We start from the raw sequence: 15030 nt of genomic DNA on the forward strand, positions 1-15030 counted from the left end.
GCAAGATGCATGAACAATGTCACAAATGAAGAGAGAAAGAGACACAGAGACATATATCTATCGAATGATCTCTGTCTCACTTAACGTTCGAATGACATAATACCTAGAATCGAGAAACATCATCTACGATATGACATTTTTCACAAAGTGGTTTTCTCTGTCTCTCTGCCTCTTTCCTCTACGTCAATCATTTTCGTGTGTATGCATGTGTGTCTTTTTCAGTGTCTTCATGTGAATGTCATGGAGACCGAAAGCAATCACTTCGTCAAACGGTTGTTCTTGCGATTCTCGTTCATTCTCTCTGTCTTCTCGGTTCTCTTCAACCAAAAACTACAAATTAATGCAATGCATGCAAAGCCATAAAAAAACAATTGAAATGTACCGAAAACAGAATCTAATGATGCGCCAACGTTTCACCGACGGCCAGGGAAAAATGAATTCGTCGTCTGAAGAAATGATGAGAATCAAACATGTTGAATAGAATATATGAGTATCGAAAGCAACGATACCACACTGAAGTAGCGAAACAGTGAGAAAGCCAACCGAGGGAAAAAGACGAAAAACACTCAGAAAGAAATTATGAGTAACGAATTTCCGCTTTGGTGATTATAGAGGTTAAATAGGCAACCGGTAAATATGTAATTCAACCGAAAAAAAATGAACGTTGGCGGAACAAGCAACCAGCAGAAGATGCCACATTCTAATCGTTGTACAAAGCCGCATCACCGCCGTGTGCCACACACACACACACACACATATCGGAGAGTGCAAGAACAGAAGAACAAATGCACACACTCGCAATAAATAGTTATTAATTTGCTAGATGTAATAAGTTTTATATAATCAACAACAATAGCGGCGTTGTTACATTTTTTTCTCTCTGCTTTGTTTTCCACGTTCGGTTTCTTTCTCATTTTTATGATGTGTGTGTGTGTGCTGCATTTTTCTATTAAAACCAGAAAAAAAATAGAACCGGAATGTATTCAATTTTTCCCCCGATATAAAACTTTTGAACAGAATCTGTAGCAATGTTCTTTCATGCGCACTACAACTTTGTTTCAAATTTGCATGCATGCATCTGGGGAGTCTAGTGCATTGGCATGCCGTTTCGAAAGCGTGAAACTCGAGAGAAAATTTATTATTCTGCATTTAATAAAACAACATTCAGATTTTTTTAGCTTCTTCGCTTGATTTTCGTTACAGAATGAGCCGACTGCTATGAAAATCCCCTACTTTTACAATGAACAACGACAAAAATAAAGCACGGTATAATACGTTGTTTGTGAGAAATTAAACACAAATCAACAAATGAGTAAACCCGGATGGAAAACAACTTGGCAACACAAAGAAAGGCCAAAATTTTTCATACACAAAATTATTTTTTTTTTTTTTTTTTTTTGTGAAATGAGTGCAGAAGCAAAGATAACAACTCACGAGAGAGAGAGAGAGAGAGAGAGAGAGAGAGAGATATGCACGAACGAAATGGCAAATATAATGGATGCCAGCAAATGCAGAACTTCCAACTAAAAATGTGCATTCAGCACATTTCATTGTTCCATTTGTCTGTGGCAAATTTTCTTCAACTTTTGCGAGCATCGAACATGCATGTAATTTGAAAAGGCAATGTATTTTTCTCATCTCTCATTTCGTGATAATGTGATTGACGGATTATGAGCTGTTCATGTTACTTACGGCGTGAGAATATTCGTTGTTGGCAGAATCACTGCCATTCACAATCGCATTGGTTCAATCACAGTGTGGCAAGCGTGATAGAACGAATACGAACGAGAAGAAAAAAGTCACCCAAATCAAGACTCGAAAGATGAGAAATAGAATTAAATTGGCGCAACGAGTCATTTTTCTACCGTTAGATTATAGCGCGCGCAATTCACTGATTGCATGTTTCTCTTTCGATCGTTGCTCGAATGTAATTAAAAATTATTATTTAATCTTTGTTGCGAACGAGAATTGTATTGTACGCGCCATCAACGACGTCATCATCGTCACAGACACACATCGATTCTTTTGGATCATAAAAGCAGCATGACCTGGTTTTGTGAGCATATTGCATCTATGCTTGCAACCGAACGCGTTTGTTTTGTCCAATTGACATTTATCTCGAAAAAGCTTGTGTGTATGTGCGAATGATATGTTCGCTCCATTGAAAATGACCGCTTGATTTAGAACTTACTTTTGTCATGCACAACACGCACACAATCAACACAGCACATTTGTGAGATTTATGTTTTGATTCGTACACACGACGTAGCTGTCTCTCGATTACTGGTCAACTGTCAACTCTGTTATTTTACATTTAAAACCATGATACTCTTTTGATTTATTTAATTCAATTTCATGGTTTGCGATTTCGTAAAAAAACACTTCCCCCGCATTTTGTGTTTTGTTGGGCGCTTGTTCAAAATTTCAAACGGAACATATGTTGATTCTCCTCCTCCTTTCTCTCTCTCTCTCTCTCTCTCTCTCTCTCTCTCTCTCTCTCGATGACAGCCAAGATCACATCACGAACCATAAAAATTATTCATTGCTACGTCTGTAATACAATATACGTCGTTCTGGTAATGATTATTGCTTCGCCAGCTACATACATATTACAATCTATTTGCTTGTAATATGGAGCTAGACTGAAATTTATTAATAATAATAACAGTGAGATTTTGTTGCACTGGTATTGGTTGTGAATCGGTCGTAACTCGTATGGAACGGCGTAAATCGCCGCACTCTATGATTTAGCCGACATTTGTTGTTTGAACAGCGTACTTTCGTCCGAGTCCAAGAATTGGGTCAAATAGTGGCAAATTTAGTTTCTTTTTGTGTTTCTTCAATATTTATTTTTTTCGATTTGTCGCATATGTCCAAGTACCGTCACGAAGACTTATCGGTGCTGCACGCAGTTAATTCGAACGGCAAAGTAATGCTAATCGCATTTGTCACTTCAAATGAGTGGACAAAATGAAACAATTCCGACAAACTTGAATGAGCGCCAATCGAAATGTTTTGCCGCTTATCACCGATCCGTTTACCGAATGAAACAATTTATTGAATTTATACGTTGGTTTCAAGCGAAAATGCATGCCAACGAAAGAAGAGTAGAAAATCTCGAAATGAAGAGAGTATGTGTGTGTGTGTTGAGAGGTTGTTCTTCTTGTTGTTTTTCTCGTTGTTGTTGTTGTTATTGCGTACTTCAATGTTTTATGTAAACAAAATCACGCGTTACAAAGTGAGCAATCATGATGATGTGCGTACGGTATTTAAATACACCTTTTCCATTTATATTATGGCAATTTCATTATGTAATTATATTGTGTAAAAAAAGAGAAAAAGAAGAAAAGTACACTTCATGTACACTTGAAAGCAATATTAAAAAGCCAACGCATTTATATTTGCTGATTCGGTGAAAAAAAATTCGTTTGTGCTTTTCTTTTGATTACCCCACCGCTTTTCTATGTCTGGTGGTTTTGTTCATTTAATTTCATCATAAAAACAGTGAAGAGGAAAAAAACAGCAGCAGCCACATTGATTCGGCCAATGATGCGAACACATATTGAGCTAATAGTTTGGAATGTGATGCGCAATGTATGTATAACGGGCTGTTTAAGCGGTCTATCAGTGCAACAACAATGCCACTTTATCATTCGATCGATTTATCGAACGATAGACGCGTTGCACGTAGTAAATCAAATGGCAAAATAAAATAACAGACATTGCCTTGATGCACGACTTTTGGAGCGAAGAAAACCGGTGAAGAGAAATTACATGAAAATCAAACATTGAACCCACAACAATGTTTAAATTGCGTGTTTAGCTTTCAGAATTAAAATATTCGATGTCTTTCGATGTAATTTGTTTCTTTTTTTCTTGTGTTTGCCGTTATTGCTCATGACGCGCATCATTCGAACAGCTTGAGATATCTCTCTACCTACTCCAGAATGTCATCCAATTAGAAGTGAGTCTTTTACGGGGAAAAAAATTCTTTAAATCCAAATCCAAATCCAAATTCATAATGATGATGACATTTGTTCTGAATTATTTCCAGCTTGTCTTAAAATAATATCCAACCCATTTGATTCGTGTGACATACATTTTTACATCGTTGATGCGATTAATCCGTGAGCATTTTTTTCGATTAAAATCGGAAACAATGTTGTATAATGTCATCATTCGCTTGGCTAACGGCATTTCCCATGAAATAAATCGCAAAAAAGAGTCGATGGTCAATTAATCAAAGATGTTCAGTTGCGTGTGGGTGTAAAACTTTTACTCGATACGACGACTTACAGAGACAGTTGGGTGTATCATATCGGCGTCTTTAGAAAGTTCTATACCGGTAAAAAAAAAGTTCGCCGTATGAATTGAAAAATATGATTAAATATCCGTAAAAAAGATTTGCACGATTTTTTGTCTTTTGTTAAAATCTTCTCACCAAATGAAACTTTCTCTCGCCCGAAAAACCAATCGTTTCGTTGTAAAAAAATTTGGATTTTCATTTTTCGTTGATTAAATTGCAAGTGGTATTTAGTTCATTGTGATTCGAATTAGGAATTCGTGTAACACCAATGATGGCCGCTGAAAAGTGAATGAGAATGGAAACAAAAGTAAATGTTTGCGGTTGGAAAATGATGTCATGACGTGGTCAAGTTTGGGGCATTTTATCGTGCTATTTTTGTTTTGTGTTGAAATGTGTCAATCGTTCTTGATCAATATCGGAAACGAAAGTAGCTGAGAATGAATTAAGCGACCCTATATAGGCACAAAAGACATTTTTGCATTGATAAATTACACACTTAACGACCATTATTTAAACTCTCTAATCATTGTTAATAGCGAATGCTGCGCGCTACATGTGTGTGTGTGTGTTGCGGAAATGCTGATTCTTTGCGGTGAAGTTCTAAAGCCATTGAAATGGCTTAATGGGAATTAGGTACTTTGCATAAATGTTATCGCTTCAACGAATGAAAGAAGACAAAAGCCATCGAAACTGAACGAACATGAACACACGAAGTGAACACTTTGAACATTTCCCATTGTAGAGAATCCGATGTGTCGAATGCAATGCATTTAAATGGCATTCAGTGTGTCGTGCCGGCTACTGTTGATTTGTGCCGTTTCACATAAAGTAACCGACGTGATTCATGCTGCGTTCATGACAAACACAAAAACAGAAATAGGTAGTCGTGTGCATCGAACAATTACGGCCATAAATTCGATTGTATTTTGACGTTGATAACGAAAAAAAACGAACCGGGGATTTTTTGGTGTGATGCAGAACAGGAATAGAACACACTAACAAACATGACAAGCAACGAATGAGCGCATGTTAAAAGGTGATTTCAGTTATTCACCTCAATTAACCCAATTTATGTCTTCAACATGATTCGGAAGAAATCAATTTTCCGGGGAACAAAAAAGGGTAAACGCATTCACAATCATTTGGCCGATATTTCTGATTTTCGTTGGCTTCCATTGCGATCAAAAGATCAACCAATTAAGAGAATATATCGTCGGACTCTCTTCACTCATCGTCGAGATGATTACAGGTTTGAAAAGAACCGTTTTTTTTGTAATATATAAAACTGAATGAAGAATCACCTGGCGCGCATTGAAAATAAAAAATAATCATTGGGAAAAAAACGATGACCGCGCGACCATCGTTCATAGATTGTAATTAGGTGAATTGAAAAATTGTGGAAAAAATTGCATTTTTCGTTTGAAAAATAATACGTGTGTAGGCAATTGTTTCTAGCAAATGTTTTTTGTGCTAAAAAGAGGAATGTCTTATTTTCTTCATCTTCTGAAGAAGAAAATTGGTTGACTCAGTCTTCAAAGCAAAATTGAAAATTGATCGAAATGCCGACATTATGACTGAAGCCGAGAAAATTCCGTAAAATAAATTAAGCAATTATTCCTATTAATGCCGACCGATTGATCAATTTACCACAATGTATTAGGCTAAATTGCGTACCGCAACCACACCAAAACCGATTTTTGTTCAATTTCAAGCCATATTTAGAACATTTCATCGATGTAACCACCGTCTTTACGTCTTTTTTTTTTAATTATTCCATCAAATCCAATGCAATTTCAAAAGGTGAACATTCGCACGGTGTACAAATCCACGCACATTTGGCTTGAAGCAGCCAATTTCACCTCTATATTTAGTATATGTGTTGATTTCGTTTGCTTTATCTTCAACGATGTGTCTCATTTTATTATTATGTGCTGGTATGTAAGCGTAACACGTTCGTTCGTTTGTATTGTGCCATAGCTGAGTGGCTGTGTATGTGCTTTTTTTTATCTTTCCATGTGTACAAAACTCCATCGTTCTTGTTAAACTAACAAATCAAGCAAAATTGTAAATAGTGCCTATTTTCTGTACACTTATTATATTTATCGATTTAAATAAACAGTTATTTGGCCTAAAAAAGCGAACGAACAAACGAATGCTGATCGGCAAAGAAGAAGAAAGAAAAAACAGTTTGTCGACGACGTACAGACAAACGATGAATCAAACATATCGAAGCAAATAGTGTTTACAATGTGAATCAATACATTGCGAATGTTGTGACTCTTCGAGAGTCAATCGTGGTCTATATTAGAAGAGGATGGACGGTTTTTTTCCCTTCGTGTTGTTCGCTCGAGTGTAAGTGCATGTTTGCTATACTGCCGCCGCTTGTACCAACGGCGCCGTTCATTACGATTGCTTCATTGCTGTCAAAGAGGCTTGTATCAGTTTGTTTTCGTTTAGAACCGATCCAAACTTACACATACATAAAATGATAGATGAAAGGCTCCTGGCTATACACACACTTACGTGTGTCGCTATTCCAATGTAGTTTGTAAACAAGGTGTAGTTAAACCGCATTTCAATGGATTTTCATAATCGTTAATGTGACACATTGGGCTATCTATGTTTCGCCATTTCTCCCACTCCCACTATCTCTCTTACTTTTTTGTTCTTCTTCTCACCCAATATAATGTTGTAAACAAAAGGGTTATCTGTGCATGTTCTAGCACTAAAACCATCGTTTCGATAAAATGCTGGCAGCACGGGAAATTACGGTTGCATTGAATAAACATCATTATTTCAATAAAATTGTGTATTTGCAATTTTCAACGCAAATAGAATGTAAACTCAAACGGAATTTATGCGGAAATCATTTTTTATAATCAACTTTTTGATATAATGATGCATTTTGTATGCAAAATTGAAAACTGACTGAAATTTAAATCGATTGTCCTGAAAATTCAATCAAATAGCTGAAATCTCATCATTCCAATGGACTGCACATCATAATAATAAATATACATAGAAAACCGATAGAAAGCGATGCAAAACAATGACCATCATATTATTATGTATCACAATCTGTGTCAATATTTAAGCAATATCATTGTAATAATTACATATATTACAAAAACGTTTGTTATTTCCCTTTGTTGTTTAATCAAATTGAAAATTCTGTATGCTATTTTAAATGCCATGGGAATTTATGGTTAAAATCAATATTTACCACAAAACCATGTGAATTTTACAACATGACAAAGTCCGGAATTTATGGTATTTTAATAACAACAAAAAAATGTTAAAAAGGAAAACATATCATAAGCTACCGTCTGTAGTAGTTCAGCACATGATTTGTTTGCGCAGGTTCAAGTACTTCGCATAAGAGCGATAATCATAAAAATCAACAAAAGCAACGGCAGCAGCAACAAGCTGGATGTGTTGTACACATGAATTCCGAACATTGCTAATTAAGATAAAAACATCGTCTTCATCCCAACCTCTGCACATCGTTTTTTTTATTTCATGTTTATCTTTCCTCGATCGAGTGCATCAGCCGCAGCAGCGGCGGCAACAGTAATGCCGTTGCTGGCGTTCGCTAATCAACAATACCGCTCCATGTGTACACATTGGAATTTATCGTCAGCAATCAAAACAAAAAGTTGTCTTTTTTTATTTGCATGTCAATTTATTGGTCAATTTCCCTCCGAAGTGGCGATATAATAGTGCGCATACTAATGATTATGCACGTAAATAGCATAGACTATTGAGGCTTGGACCCTATCCAAATGACCCATAAATCTTATCATAAAATGCATTTGAGTTATGAAATTAATTAATCTATGCAATTGTTGGCGCACCTGTCTCATTCTATCCCGTTCTTTGCGTGCATGCTCTGTTTGTGTGTGCCTAAGGAACGCAATTTATGACCGGTTGAACAAAAAAAAAGAATGGCCATAATTCTCTTCCCTTTTTTGTTGGCTTCTCCTTTTTTTAACTAGGTGTTACGCATGGATTGTGCAGTAGTGGTACTTTTAAGGTTTAATTTAAATAATAAAAGTGAATCGCCACTATGAAATGATTTATTATATTTATGGCACAATTACGATTAAAAAAATATATTTTCTACTTTGGCTAATAAAAGAGCAGAGCATTCTGTAGGTGAGAAAAAAATACCTTTTCCTTATTGGCAATAGGTTTTGTGTATGAGTGTGCGGTGTGCATACACGATTATTGTTATTAATGTGCGAGCGAGTGAGCTCGTGGTCGGTTTTGTTGCCACGATTTTTCGATCTCAATCACTGTAATTCAAATGGAATTTATGACCACACGCTCTATCTTGCATCGTGCAGAGTTCCCATTTTATTGGTATAATCGGATGCAAATGTAATATGGTTATCATCGTAGTGGTGACGAAGGTTATTTCTCTTTGCAACTGTACAAGAACAAGCGGATTTGAAAGAAATCGAAAAGTCGTTTTTCTTACAGATTTAATCTTATTTTCTCTGTTCTTATTAGATTCTATGATCGTATTTCCTGTCTCTTTGACAACAACAACAAAGCACGATTGCAATACAGTTGTCGTTTTGAAGCAATTATTCCGAGTCGTTTCGCACGATAAATTCTTTTTTTTCATGCATAACTCTTCCAGCAAATCCGGATGCAGTGAACTTAAAAATCAATAGATTTCTGCGGTTGTGTGTGTGTGTGATTGGAGTGTCAACGCTTTTCATAAAACTTATTAGCATCCATTGGCATTAATTACAAATCAGATCGGCTAAATGTAACGGGATTCACCTATGATTCTCATTGGCCAGCATTGATTGGCCAAAGCTCATTTAGTTCGATATAATTTATATAGACAACGGTTATAATTGCAATCGTGTGCAACATGGTACAGCAATAGATAGCTTTTTGTATTTATATGGCCAAGACCACAATAGCTAAGAGCAAATCATATTTTGTATCATTCTTATGCAGTCGTTTAAACATGCAACGAATAACAAAAAAAAAAGTGACAACACATTTCCAGATGAGTTTGCAAAAACAATGGACAATGTTGTTGATACCAATGTATCAAATGTTCAATTCATTGCGGTTTCATTTCTTCAGGCAATATTTTCCTCACGATAATACACCATATATCGTCAAATAGTACACACAATGTAAATGTTTCATTTCTTTTTACGGCGAATGAAGAGCGAGCGGGAGAGAAGATCGCTGTTTGAAGGCAGTAATTATAGCACATCGAATTCCTGTTAAACAACAACAATAACATTAACAAGGGAAAAATCCCATGATGAAATTCCAATGTGAAAATAAGCAGCCGAGAGGGAAAAACGAGCACATTTTTTAAACAGAGAAAAATATATATGGCAGAGTGAAATGTAACGGCGACCAAACGAACCGAAAGAGAAACATTATGCACTATAAAATGCACAATGTGGCTGCTGATGCTGTTGCTGTCATCGAGTGAACGAACCGAAAGAAAGGAAATCGATAAAAAACCAAAGTGAACGTACACATTTTATCCCGTTGGCTAACTTCTAATGAAAATATTGCGACAAAAATCGTTTACGTTACATTTGGTCTGGTTTGGAGCTTCGGGTTACTTTGTTCTCTCTCTCTCTCGTGCTCTGCTCTTGGAATCTATGCAATACATATCAGGTTTTTTTTTCTATTGCATTCTCGATGCAGCGCTTCATGATTAAGCGGAGTGTGTGTTTTTTTTCTGGTTACATTGAGTTCCAATCATCTCGAGAAAAATCTAATTCCACTCTCTAACTGCGTTCGGTTGTGTGTTGGCATTTTCTTTATTTTACCTTTGCTTTCATTCGGTTGTCAGAACATTTCGGTCGACGGATTATGTTTATTTAAAGAGAAATTTATGGGTGCAATCCAACATTCTTCCGACCAGCATTCATAATCGCTACAAACCGTAAACTAGCTTTAAGTGCAAAAAAAAGGAACTAGCACCAACGCAGACGATGCTCTTTTTTTCACGCCCATAAATCTGATTTTTCAAATTGGTTGTCGTTATACCGTTTTTCTATTCGTGCATTTTAGCACCTGTTCAATTTGTATGGCCGGTAAATAATGATATTTTCGTGCTGAACCGTGTGTGTGTGTGTGAAAACCTGTGTCACTTTTCCATTTTGTGATTTTCAATCATTTCTGAGTATCGGTCATAATTCATTTACTACGACCACTCTCTCCCTTTTGCTCTTGCTCTTTTGCTCTATTCTCGTTACTCGTTCGAATGAATCAGGAGCCGGAGATGGAATGTGGCGACAACTGACTCACGGACACATTGTTCCTCATTTGTATGGTATATGGATTGCGTTCAACAATGAAGTGAATATTAAATTTTTGCCCCAACAAAAGCGGTACAAAGTTCAAAATGGTTCATTTCATATTGTGCATATAAAAAAATCATAAAGAGAAATCAATTTCCGTCATTCACAACAGTCTGTGTATGGAACTTAATACATTTCAACCACATCCAGTGACAATATGCTTACCGTTTCAATTTAAATGGCATCGATTTTTATATTGGTAAATATAGCGCAGCAAAAGGAAATAAGCTGGTCTTTTATGATCGCCACAGAGTGGTATTTTCAATAAAATTCATTAACCCTCACGAATCGTTCAAAAATGCTTCCATTGAAAATTACCTGAAATGGAGGAAAATAGATTTATAATTAATTTATATAGTGGAATGAATGGTTTTTTTAGTTACAAAGGAACATTTATTTAGTGTAAAGTATCAATAGGTTTATAGATGAAAAAATCCGAATTTTTGTCGTCTTAACTTTAAAACGAGGAAAATGGATCGTTTTGATGGAATTGGCGTTGGCACGAGATCGTTGGCGCTCAATAGCGCAACCGATGAGAAATGGGTAATGCATTGTGTTTAGTGTGTGCAAGTAAGAGCCAATTCTAACGGTTTATTCTCGTGATGTTTCTTTTGTGTGATTTGGTTTTCAATTAAAAAAAAGTATCAAGCGCGAGAGAAAAAGAAGAGAAAAAAATATATAAGTCGAGCTATACAACGAATTTTTCTTTTCAAAGATGGAAAAATGCATCAAACCAAGATTGAATACGGTGTTTTAGCGCTCACGTATTCGCTGTTATTCTCTGCGTCAATGTTCTTTTGTGTGCGCAATTTTCATTCTTTTCATAAATTTCGTGCATTCCCAATGCTGAAGGAAACGATGATATTTTTTGATCCGCTATGTTGTTGGTGCTTTCATTCTCTCTCTTTCTCTTTTCTGGTGCTGGGTGTTCTCGAAATTCTTTCATTCTTTTCACATTGCTACATCACTGTAATTCGGAGTGCGCCATTTCATGTACCATAGATATAATAATTTTTTTCCACGCATGTGGAATCTCAAAATTAATTAAACGAACAAGAAGAAGCAGCGGAAAAAAATATGAAGCAATCCACAATAGAGATGTTACATGTAGCTATTTCTCGTGTGATCTGTAGCAACTATTATGTGCATGATTTGAACGACGAACAACAACGAACGATTAAAAAGCTACTGTTGTGAATCGTCTTGAGCTGTATCAACAATGCCGATGCAATACGAACGACAACCACATGAGCATTTTTCTCTTATGTGGATATGCCAGCACATTATCTCTCAGCCAATCTTCGATAATTTGTGTGTTTAAACATGGTAAATGGATTTGCACATTTTTAGTTTCAGTGCGCTGCTCTTTTTTATCTCTAGCGAAGCAATAATTTAGATCATCTTTTGCACACAAATGAGCTGTCGAGCATTAACCAAACCATATTCGGTGAATGAAAAGCGCCGCAAGAACTTCCAACCATCATGATATAACAGGATTTTGATGGTTGATCAAAACTGACTCTGAACGCGCAATGACGACACACATTCATTTGTGGTTTTGGAGAGAGACTCTCTCTCTGAATACGCTTCGGCTAAATGACCCATAATAAATATTCGAATTGGATTTGATGTTCAGCCTATTATAACATACCGCATGTGTAAAAAAATGCGTCCATTCAAAACACAAAAGAGATCCACCACAAAAGGAAACGAGATCGTCGAAAACAAAACAAAAATTGTGTTTATCATTTTATTTCACATTTAACGATGTTCTACTTAACAAACAAGATTTATTTGGATTATGAATGAAAATACACCATCACTTGACCATAGCTGGCGAGAATGCGAGCGTAAGCGCGACAACGGTCACCTAATTTTCTGGCGAAATAATAATTGGGCTGATGAAAAATACAAACGAATAATTTGTTGAATAGAACAATCGGACAATGAAATTAGATTTTAGATAATAATGGCACAACAACTAAGAAGTGTCTAGACGCCCCTCCGAATATTATTTCGGCACACAGCGAGCGTCCGATGAGTGACATGCACAATTCGTTTGGCATTGTGAGTGTGTGTGTTGGGAATGAAATCAAAATTGAAGGATTTCACTCATTCTATATTTGGCTTCCTTGTCAAAACCACAATGATGTGGACTAAATTACCTTTACAAGGTACACAAACAACTTTCGTTCACTCACTCTGTACATTTCACATTGATTGACAGAACACAAGAACTCTGTCATTAGGTTACACTATGGTGATGTTGTCGTTTTTTTTAATTCATCGAAAATGGCATGGATTTTGTTGGGTGATGTAGAACACTGGGAATTGGGTCAATTCATTTGCGCCCATATAATTTGAAATGGTGCACACTTTTGAAATCGAAACAACAGCTTGAATAGCCGCGTTGAAACGGTGCAATTCCAATTACAAATTACCAGATCATTCCAGCATCAGCTCCATTGAGCACAAAGACAAACGATTTTTTTTATTCTCAATTAAAGTCGTTGCTTCATTCGCTTTGTTTTTCCTTGTGATTGGTGCTTCAAAAGGGATTTGATTGCATTAAAAATGATTCTAAGAGCATTACTGCGCATCAAAGAGATATTAATGAATGATGTCCGAACATGTACGATTCCATTCCGAACGATTTCTGCTCCAGTTTTCATTTCTCTGGCAAAATATGTTGATCGGTTCTCTGTTTATTCTTAATATTTTTTCGATCTATTTCACATTTTATGGCTTTTCATTCGAATTTTATCGTTTTCGTCTCAAATTGGATTTTAATTGATGGTTTTCGAAATGTTTGCAATGCAATCTGAACAATTGGTAATGAACACAATTCCAATTCAATATATAATTCCTCTCAATGAATCATCAAACTTCTTTTCGGATCTAAAGCGATGAATTTGCGGAATTATAAGTATTATTATCGTTTCAGTGATGGAAATTAGAACATAAATGCTTTTAAACGCCCCGCTTTCGATAGTTTTTTTTTGCCAAGTCACATCGATAATGCGATATACCCAAAAAAAGAAATGAAAATGGAACAAGAATCTAATTTAACATTATTTGATAGAATAAGAAGTGAAATAAAACACGCGGATGAAAATTTTGCGCTTTTCAAAACTGATTTTTAATAAATTCCATCGCGATAGAGTGTGAAAGAAATTTCACGGTGCAAGAATTTCTCTTTTTCTTTCTTCGCCTCATGTGAGTGCTCTGTCGTAATGACAAGCAAAAATGATAAAGTAAAATTAAATGCGTTCCATTCAGTTTCATATCTATAAAATGGAATGATTTTCATCATAACCTTCAACCGTTGGAACGGAGAGCCGTCCACTCTGGTATTTCATGTTTCTTTTTCTTTTCATTGGTATTCGCATAGCCGGGCCAAAGGGAAGAGGCAATTGTTCGTTCGAGAATAGCAACACTTTCGCGACATAAACACATGTTGACGGTATAGTTAACGGTTCATTTTTATGATGCTAACGATAATATACGTGCGTGGCGCATTAAAATCAAGACAACAACATAAAATACGAGAGTTCGCAATGAATGAAAAGAAAATTTCGTTTGTGTTCGCAATGGAAAAATTGAAATAACGCTGAGATGAAAAGAAGAAGACAACACTTGACGTGCACGATCCCGATCTATAACGGTGTTACAAGTGTTTATATTGCCCAGCATCTAGCAATAGATTCGCGGCCGTTTTATTATTGGTTGAAACAAATGGGAAAAAAGCGTGTGCCGGTGCAAATTCAAAAGCACGACCGCTACAAAAGAACTGATTAGCTGTAAATGGAGACGCGCATCTACCAGTTGATATGTCATTTCATCACACATTGAATTAATTGTAACATCGTGTTTTTTGTGCGGCTTTTTTTGTGTGTGTGTGTGTGTGAGTGTTGTCTGACCCGTCAATACGCCGAATTCCATAGAGAATGCCATCAACTTTTCTCACAGCAGTGCAATCGGAAAACACAGAAAGAAAAAACAACAACAAAAAAACCACGCGCGCGTTAAACTCAAATGAAGTCATTACGAATAAAAAACGAAAAGAAATCATAAGCGCCACTAGAATCAGCTGAAATAAAAAATGAAGTCATTGAATTTTTCGAACGAATGAAAAGAAGTTCATGACGAAAAAAAAACAGAGTGGAATGTAACAAAAAAACAGGTACTTGTGCCCGCTGTTCACTTTTTTCGATTCTATTTGCCAATTGTCTTCATTTCACGTTCGTCTGTGCTGTGTGTTGCTTTCTTCATTTTCATTTTTGAATTTTTATCATTGTTGTTTTTGTTTCGTGGCTTTTGTTTTCTCCTCTCTCTCTCTCTCTCTCTCTCTCTCTCTCTCTCTCTCTCTCTCTC

This window comes from Contarinia nasturtii, unplaced genomic scaffold, assembly GCF_009176525.2.
Source record: "Contarinia nasturtii isolate CC-2019 unplaced genomic scaffold, AAFC_CNas_1.1 Cnas_scaffold_1627, whole genome shotgun sequence".
Lineage (NCBI taxonomy): Eukaryota > Metazoa > Arthropoda > Insecta > Diptera > Cecidomyiidae > Contarinia > Contarinia nasturtii.